Source organism: Pteronotus mesoamericanus, unplaced genomic scaffold (genome assembly GCF_021234165.1).
Source record: "Pteronotus mesoamericanus isolate MK-2021 breed Mesoamerican mustached bat unplaced genomic scaffold, CSHL_Meso_final contig_20, whole genome shotgun sequence".
NCBI lineage: Eukaryota > Metazoa > Chordata > Mammalia > Chiroptera > Mormoopidae > Pteronotus > Pteronotus mesoamericanus.
The window spans coordinates 73,844,932-73,855,193 of NW_026555085.1; the positions used below are offsets into that span (position 1 = coordinate 73,844,932).

Consider the following 10,262-nt stretch of genomic DNA (forward strand, 5'->3'; position numbering starts at 1 on the left):
TCCTAATGAAACTCATAAGGACTTAGAAATTTTATTCTTTCATCAAGTATTTATGGAATTTATTCTTTCAACAAATGTTTCTGGAATTTCACCTACAAGTTAGGTGCTCTTTTATACACTGGGGTTACAGTTATGGGTGAGTTGAAAACAATACAAGCAACACTAAGGCTACATCATATTGTCTTGACCTGCTTCTATTATCAATAAATTGTAACTTCTGTTTTGTATTTTTTTTTCCTGATCAAGACATAATTTAAGAATGGTGGAAGAAAGGGTTTACCCTTTTTTCCTATTACTTTAGAATAATTAAAATGTAACTTTTCAAGTATAGAAGATTTTTTTCAATTTTGATTTTTACATATTAAATACATTATTACTTTAAATATGTTGCTAGAAAGTTTTCTTTTATCTTATTTTTAACAACTCATTATATATTTAATGGAGTTCAGTCAGTTATCGATTTAACATGGTCTATTCAGCATCCACTTTATGCAAGATACAAGCTTCGTTTCTATGTACTTGATTAGTTCAGTTTATGAAACGGTTTTCAAGTTTCTGCACTGTTTTTGGGCTCCCAGAGCAACTGATACTAAAAGAGTATCCATCTCTTGGACATGCATCCACCATCCTTTTTTTTCTACAAGGGTAAAAATACTACAACTGCATGAAAACAATAATAAGTGCATTGAAAAAAAACGCACCAATATATCCTACATAGTATGCTGCAGAACTTTCTTAAGAAACAATGCATATAATAACTGCTGCACACACAAGCATTTATGCAAACATTAAGGATTCTCATGAGAGGGAAAGCTTTTTACTCAAAACATGAGTAGGAAAGAAATGTTTCTGTATGCCTTAAGTAATCAATTAAATTGCATATTGACCAAATCGCACAGGTATTGTATCTATCTCTCCATATATCTAAAGACATAAAAATAAGAATGATAAAATTGAAATACCTTTTTTATTTCTAATAATGTAACTTTTTCAAAAGATACTGAAATGATTTTTCAACCACCATGTAATAATAATTTTAAGCAATATCATCAGTGGATGCTAAAACTTGGAGGAAAGTTTGACAAGGAACAGTATATTACATTATCTGAAAGTATCTTCCTAGAGATAACAAATTAATTACAAAAATTAAAACAGTAACTTTATAGTAAAGAAACCTGACAGATGCCACCTTAAGCATGTTTTTATAGTTAATATTACTAAGAAACACCTGAGCTTCCTGTTATGATGCACTGATGATACACTACTCCTGCCTAAAATATATAAAATAAACATACACTTAAGGAAATATTAGATACTTTGAGGGACATTCTACAAAAGTGAATGGCCAATAATCTTCAAAAAGGTTAATAGCAACAAAGAAAAAGAAAGAGTAAGGAATTACTTTAGATTAAAGGAGACAAAAGAGAGACTTGACAAGTAAATGTGATGCAAAGTCCTTGACTGGAGAAAATTTCCTTAAAGGATATTATTAAGATAATTAACATTGAAAATAAGCTGCATGTTGTTTAATATTGCATTAACAGAAAGCCTCCTGAATTTAACAATTGTTTCTGGTTATGTAAGAAAAGTCTTTGCTCTTGGAATACACGTGAAGTGTTTAGGGGTAGAGGGCATGCTATTTGCAACTAACTGTCATTTAGTTCAGGAGGAAAACTAGCATATACACATGTATCGATACAAAGACAAACACACGCATATGAAATAAAATGTTAAAAGGTAAAATGTGAAAAAGTGAATTCAAGAAAACTTCCAAGCTGAAACCCAAAGGAAACAAACAACAATGGTTGTATTTCTTACAGCGGGTGGCTCAGGCAGTGTTTTATTCACACTCTTCTTACATTCTAAAATGCCTTTTTACTTAAGTGTCATAAACTATGTCTTAATAGCTTTAGGTGGTTTATGAAATTTTATATACAATGCAACTTAATTATGCTTTTTTGAACTTCCTCTCTCTCTTGCTATACTCACCATTTGGGCAGGCTGTTTTGTTGCTATATAACAAGGAACCATTGGACGTCCTATAGCACCATCCCTGGTACCTTTATGTAATCTCCATTCACACTCCGCATGTTTAGCATTGCTTGTGATGAGGCTGCCTGAACCATGGTAACCCCTTGTAACTCAATAAGCAATTGAAAGTAGCTGGATCATTCTTTCTAGTGGCATGTTGTGAGGTAATTGGCTTTCATTACAGGCTTTCTTGTGGAGGTGATGGGGATTAGATGCTGTAAGCACAGGGTAGAATATATTCATTCTCTCTAAAGGCCAAGTTCAAGATCTTTATAAATCACTCTTACTTTCCCACAGCCATTTTCAGTTTCTTTTGGAGCCTTTAAAATGCATAATCTTTTTTAGCATGGCTTCTTTCCATTTGATCATCTCTTTAAGGCGCTCTCATCCTTCTATTTAAATGGCCCTGAAAAAAAACTTTTCTTTCTTTCATATATTAATTCAGCACTGAGTAGCTGGAAGCTATGTGACCATAAGCCACATTTTCCTGGGAAAAGGCCACTACTTCTCTCATGCTTTCCTTTGAAGTCTTAGGCAGAGGACAACACAAAGCTTTCTTTTGTGTATGTGGTTGTGGTTACTTAATGTTATGTAAAATCGATCAAATACACAAATTGATATTTCAAAAATTTCAAAGTTTTTACTGATTAAAAACTGGTAGGTTATAATAAAAGAACTTATCCAGCACTATTGCAAAGATTATTTTCATAATGTCAGTGACAGGGGATTTTCATTATTTCCTGGTGCTTCTTGCTGCTGTTAAGTCATTACCTCTGCCAGAACAGTAGTAATTTAGCAACAAGGAATTTTTGTCATACCTGCTTTTTGATGCAGGTTTTTAAGGCAGACTTAATCAGCTCCACTGTGTGTTTTTTACTATCAAAATTTTGCAAACATGTTTTCCTTTGATTGTATTTCTCTTTGAAGCATTTTTAATTTATAATTAAATAGTGGTTTGGAGGAGAGGTTTGAAAATCTGGCTTTTGTTGCAAATGAAGCACTTTGGTGTAGGAGTAATTGTGAAAATACCTTTGTAATTTGTAATAAGAAGTTGGGACCTCCCCTGACTGGTGTGGCTCAGTGGGTTGGGTGTCATCCCATAAACCAAAAGGCCTCTGGTTCAATTCCCGGTCAGGGCACATGCGTGGGTTGTAGGCCAGGTTCCTTGGTCTGGGACTTATGAGAGACAGCAAATCAGTTGTTTTTCTCACACATCAGTGTTTTTCTCCCTCTCTCTCCCCCTCTCACTTTCCCTCTCTCTAAAAATAAGTAAATAAAATCTTCAAAAACTCTTCCAAAAAAAAAAAAAAAAAAAAGAAAAGAAGTTGGGGCCTTGCCCCCAACCCCAAGGAATGGTTTCATTTTACTTTGCATGTTTAGCATTGCTTTTGGTTGTTTTTCTGCATATGGATGGAAGGACTTCATGAAATTCCCAGACTTAAACTCTATCATTAGAAACATGGGATCACAGCAACTTCAATGCTTCAAGGAGGTATACTCACACTCCCAGATAATGCTGACAAAGACTCCAGGTGCACTCTTTCTAAAACTTATCTGTTGAGGGAAGCAACTATGATAAAAGCATCAAGCCATTTTTCCCCATTCTACAGCCCCATTCATAACCACCTTATTCCTACTTTACAAAAGAAAGTTTTCTACTCATCCATCCAAGATATTTTTATGGCTCATGACGCTACTGTACAAAAATTTCCTTGAGACAAAATAAAGGAACACTTAAAAATATTACTGCCCTGACTGGCGTGGTTCAGTTGGTTGGGCATCATTGCACAAAGCAAAAGGTTGCTGGTTGGATTCCTAGTCAGGGCACATGCCTAGGTTGCAGGTTTGGTCCCTGATAGGAGCACATAAGGGAGGCAACCAACTGATGTTTCTCTCTCACATCAATGTTCCTCTCCCTCTCTTTCTCCCTTCTTGCCCCCCTCTCTAAAAACAAACATACAAAAAAACAATGTCGAGAAAGTGAATACCTCTAATGACTGCATAACAAATCCTTTTGTAAGTCAGCTGCTTTCTAATTCTTTGCTTTCAGTATATTGATAGATTATTAAGAAGAATAGAGATGGACTATTAAAATTAACAGAGCTTCAAGCAGCTGCTTTGCATCTCTCTGGACACAGTCTTGTCCCCCCCCACCCCCCATCTCCTTGGTGCAGGTTCTGCCTCACACATTCAGTTTTCCCCGAAAACTACCCCGCCGTTGCACGTATAGGTCTGAAGTAGCCAAATACTGCATGGATTTCAAATGATAGGCCTCACCTCCTTGCCTGGGTCCCTCAGTACAAGCAACTTTCAGATTCAGGACTGAGAAATTTGCTACCTTGCTCCTTCCTGAGGTATGTGGGGGCGGGGGGCAAACGAGAGAGATTGGGGATTTTGCAGCATGATGTTTTGAGGAAATATGCAGATCTGAGTCACTCTAGGAAACCGGAGGAATGTGACAAGGCAGCAGCCTTAGGGCACCAGGGTGAGGGCCAGGTCACTAAGCTGAGTACAGTCCACTTAGCACAGAGCTAAGGGAGTATAATTGGCACAATCTCTTCAGGGAGTTGGGTAATGAATGTCCTCTAAAACAGGGGTAATCATTGACACAGCAGTTAAATGAATAATATAATCAATAATTTAATCATTCACCTTATTTTATAAACCTAGTTTGTTTCCAATGCTTTGTCATTATAAATAATGCTATGAGGGATATTCTTACACATCAATTGTTGAGTGTATTTTTGATTATTTTCATAGTACAACTTCTAGAAATGGAATCACTGGATCAAATGACACAAAAAATTTTAAGGCTGTTGATACAAATTTCTCTCCACATCAGATTTTATATTCCAATTTACACCCTCATTAGCAAAGCAGAGTACATGCTTTACGAAAATAATTGTCCTTTTTAAGGACTTCAACCATGAGATCAATGACAATGTTTTCTTATGCATTTCTTTGAATGAATCACTTTCTATATTTAGTGGTAACTTTTAAAAAAAGTTAACAAGCAAGGTTACTCTGGATTAAACTTGAGCATGTTTTACATAGTGTCTCTCCATCTCAATTTCATACATACATAAGAAGACTAGCTGCACCTGGTGATTATATTAGATTACGTAATGGAAGGATTATAGGCTCTAAATCCTGAACCACCCTCTGTCTCTACCCTCTTTTTCTCAAATGAACAGTGTCTAAATTCTTTGTTAAACATTCAGTCCTACTGCAGCGTTGTACACACAACTATGGAATAGAGGTGATCACTACATAGATTCAGCTTCTACTTCTCATAATAGCCTTTCCACCTTCTTTCGCCTTTCAAGGCACATATCTATCTCTTAAGCTCCAAGGGCCCTTCTTTTTGTCTCTGTAACTAATTTCCTGAGCCTACTTCTTGTACAGCTCAGTTCTTTTACCTCTGACTTTTTAACTAAGCTTTCTCTTACAGTTTGAGTCTTGACTCTGAATTCTTTCTTAACCAGAACTCAAATACTGAGGTTGCTGAACTGAGGTTTTACACCTGGCACCATTTCACCACCAACATAATAGCATTATTAAGATTATTATTATTTTTCTTGGTGTATCAACAAATAGCTACATGCTTTTAAAGTAATTTCACATAGTTTCAATTAAAATATAATCAATTTTTGAGGTTACTTATCTAGTTCACAACATTAAAGTCCTAGTCCACATTACTTGAAACTATACTCTGGTATGTTCTTAATTTGTTTGCCCTCCAAGTCCTCTTTGTTGACACTCTAGACCTAAATATGTACTCTGCCTTCTTAGGTTGTATGCTGGCCTCCAAATGAAAATGTGACACATATGGAGATAATGTGCTTATTTTTAGAAAGGTTAGTGTGTGAAATATCCCAATCCAAATACCAACGGATAATTTTGACTCTTCAAAGCCAGCTCTTAAAAAGCCTCTGGAATCAGGTCAGCACAAGGCTTAGTTCCACCCTTGGTGGAGAAGCGTGCATTAAGATGCTGGGACCCGATATTGTCCTATATTTGAATCACGGAGTGTTATGGACTGAGTGTTTATGTCTCCTCAAAATTCATGTGTTGGAATCCTAATTCCCAACGTGGTGACATTAATAGGTGAAGACTATGAGAGACAATTAAGCCATGAAGGTGAAGCCCTCATGAGTGGGATTAGTGCTTTTATAAGAAGAGGTGGGAGAGTTTGCTTTCTCTGTTCTCTGTTATGTGAAAGTATAAGAAGATGGTTATCTACAAACCAAGAAGAATGCTCTCACTAGACACTGGATCTTCTGGCACCTTGATTTTGGACATTTCAAGCTTCCAGGACTCTGAGAAATAAATATTTGTGGTTTAGGCTACCCAGCATGTGGAGTTTTTGTTAGAGCAGTTCAAACTAACTAAGACACATAGCAAACTCCTTTTGTTCTAATCCCTTCCTTATTAAGCACGTTTCTTATGGTTTTACTTCCTAGGTAGCTGGAATTGCATGCTGGCTAAGCTCATACAGCAGTTGGATCTGCATAATGCTCATATTTATTTTTGAAAATTAATTAACTGACATTTATTTTATTTTATTTTTTAGAAACTATTTATTTTCCATCAACCGTATTTCCATTCTGTTAAGACTGTAGAAGAACAACTTAAGACCCTTCAGTGGTTGCTCCTACCCACTCAGTGGCTTGAGGGGCGGGGGCTGCAGACCCATCTTCAGTGTCAGCTGAGTCTTCAGTAGGAAGCTGCTAAATAGGCATAGAGGGCACCTGCACCTTCTTCAGACTGGGCTGTGACCTCAGGCCGAGCATCTATGCACTCAGGAGCTGCAGCAGTCCATTCACCCTGAAATCCTTCCTTAGTCATGGCCTTTTCAGCAGCAGATGGCTCTTCCTTCTCAATCTCTTCAAGATCTCTGTACAAGCAGAGATCAGGCAGGACCGCCCATGGATATTCATGGGAGATAGTGCCACACAGGAGTAGTCCTTCTGGGGGCCAGCATCCACCACATCAGACCCACCTGAGTAGCCCCCTTGTGGTTGACAGGGTTGGCAGTGTCCACAAAACTCAGAGAAGTCTGTGTGACACAGAGCAATGGTGGGGAGGTTAACCTAAGACACCTCCATGAGAGGCTGGTGGTCAGTCCCGGGATCAGTAACATCCAGAAGTCCTGGTTCCCGGGGGTGCTGCCCAGATCCGGTTAGTGAAGTTCCAGGAGTGAAGTGCTCGGCAATGGGAGTGGGTCCAGTGGCAGCTGCAAACGTCAGCACAGCTCCCTGGACGATATGACGCTGACAGCATTGGGGTTTCGATGGCAACAATGGCACACGCTGCCAGCAGAAGCTTCTCCCAGGTTCTCTTCAGATTTATGATGCAGATGCTGTCACGTTTCCTTTTGCACATGTACTGCCCCACTTGGAAGTCAAGGTTGTCTTCCAAGATTGCCACCTAAGTGGGTTCTCTCTGTGAGGAATTGGAAGGCATCCTCCTGCTTCATTTGCAGGACATGAAGGGCTCCGGACATTGTGAAAGTTTTCCTTTCAGTTATGTGGGAACTGAGAACACCACCATATGGACTCCTCTCTGGGTAGCACCGAAATGCTGACATTTATTTTTAATTAAAAAAAAAATAGGTGTCATACTCTTTGAAAGGGCTGAGAAAATAAATTTTAAATATAATTTAACATCAAGGTTATGTTGCAGTGAGGTCAAGAGCTCATCCTCTGGATCCGGACCACTGGAGTTCAAATCTAACCCTTAATGAGGACTAGTTGGATGGCTTCGGCAAGTTTCTGGGCCTCAGTCTCAATAACTCTAAAATATGATTACTAATAGAATTTATATCACAAAACTAGTTTATGTGTTAAATGAGGTAATTCTCAGTAAGTGCTTAGAATAATTATCAGGCAAAAAGTAAGCACTATATCACTGTAAATTAGCATTATGAAATAAATGGGACAAATTATGCATACATGTGAACTAATCTCTTAGTTTTCTTTCTCATTTCATGTTTAATTCTAAAACCTTGTATATCTCACATTCAATTTTTTTTTTGCATTCAGTTTTTAGTAGGCTTAATGTTTTCATTATTTTGTTTAGCTCAGTTAGAAGGAAGTTGACATGTGCATGTTATCAATCTGGAATTAAGCAAGTTTCTATATATGGATCTTAGCAAATGTCTCTATGAACTTCTCTATCACCAAAGATGTAACTTGGTATTATCGAAGTCTTTGCAAAAGAAAAAGATGATGACAAAGAGGTAAATACAGCCAAGCAATATGTGCACTGCTTGGTGAGTGTTAAATGCATAGAATGATGCATAGCGGGGAATAGCAGACAATGTGTAGATAACATTAGTAGATAAGACACCCTGCACTTTCCTGTAAGGAGAAGTACTTCAGATCTCAGGGCCAATTTTAAGTCGGAGCTGGTACATTTCTTCTGTTACAACCCATTTCTGAGATCACCAGGAATATGATTATAAATAATCTGGAATATCAACCAGCTATCTCGGCCCAGAAAGATTTATTATACTTAAACTATGTTTTAGATACTATTTAATGACCTTTGGTCAGTGTTATAATTTTTTAAAGTGTTTCCAACAAAAAACATTTGTACCTTCAAGAAACGACTCTCTTGCATACATTAGAAAATAAACGACGGGCAAAGTATATGCAATTCGCAAAATTTCTGCCTGTGAATAATTAGTGGTGTTCACTGGAAGCCTAAGAGGTAATAAATATCAGTTCTGGGTAACATTGCATTTTTCTTCTTATTGTTTTCCTCCATCTTCTTATTTATTTGTTTATTCTATAACTCGGCTCTTTCTTCTCACTCCTGATGTTAAACATGTACTTTTTCTGAGCGTGGACTTCAGAGGGTGTTCTGATAGTCATTCGCCCTCCGCCCTCCGTAGCCTGGACAAAGCCCTAGCAGAGCTGGTGTGAATGTTGGAAGCCTCTTCCCTCAGCAGCCTCAGGGGCTTCTTTTCTTTCATGCTTTAGGGGCAGCTTTGTCAGCTTTTGAATGCTGCCTCTTAGGCTGCCTTTGTGGCAACAGCTTGTGCTCAGATGTGATTTAGTTGTAAGCTGATTGCTGCTCCGTGTGTGAAGAGAGCATGAGCAGTTTGCAGGCAGCCAGTCGGTGCGCCCCCAGACTGTTACATCAGCATCGCATGATGGGAAGCCAGGCAATGCCAAACAGTCTCCCCTTGTTGCCTGTCCTTTTTTTTTTTTTTTTTTTTTTTGTCTTTCAAGGCAAAAAGAGAAAGCCTGGGAAAATAGATAGCAAGAGAGGCCTGTTTATCCTTGAGAATTGCTGAATACTATTCACCATAACAATTTTTTTAAAAAAATTGAGTTTCTAAAATAGGAGGAGGGAAGTAAAGAGAGACAGATGATTGAGGCAAAAATAATTTACAGTTTAGTGAGAGTTGGGTCCATTGTATCAACTTTATCTGTTTTGGTGCTTTATTGACTCCTTTGGTTCTCCCTCCCCATTTTTCTAGTGGTTATATTAATTTTTGGGGTTATATTAATTTTTATCTAGAAACATGTGTGTGCATTAACAGAGACAAAGAAAATAACACTTCTGTCTGTTTTGGTTTTGATTAACTTAAGTAGAGCATTTCTCCCTGTCTACTTAAGGTTCTGGATAGTCTCCCTTCAGACCTTGTAGTACATTGTTTTCAACAGGTGGTATGTCTTAAATAAATGGTGAGCTGGTCCTCATTCCTTCACTTGTGTTTTTCCTCATCAATGTCATGTACTGGTTGGGAGGCGTATTCGAGTCACGTGGCACACGGGTCCCGTGGCTCACATGCTGTCGTCTGAGGACTGGAACACTGAAGTTCCTCTTCCTCAGATGCAGGGAGCAACAATCTGCCCAGTGTCCTGCTGACGTAATTGGCATCACAATTGATGGCCCGTTTCCACAGTTGATTTTGGGACAGTCAGCAGTGTTTTAACTCTGAGTTTGAACATTTGATCAAAAAGGTTTTCAAAATAAGAAGCTTCATTCTGCTGAGGTCCCCTAATATCTCCGTAGCATGTGGGTCAGACTCCTGAAAGCACTTGTTCCTGCTTATCTACAACAGAATGGCAGAACTGTGTCTTTGATCACACAGGATTAACGATAGTATCTCTGGTGATACCCTCTTTATAAATCATAGAAGGAAGCATCTGTGTTGAAAAAAATAAATTATGCTTTCTTATACTTCTGGGAAGAGAGATTAGTTTCTGGGAAAGCTT

General features: G+C 38.0%; 1 pseudogene; it reads right to left on the reverse strand.

Moving 5' to 3' along the window:
- Positions 1–6,662: 6,662 nt before the first annotated feature.
- Positions 6,663–7,537, reverse strand: LOC129067196 (40S ribosomal protein SA-like; annotated as a pseudogene).
- Positions 7,538–10,262: the final 2,725 nt, after the last annotated feature.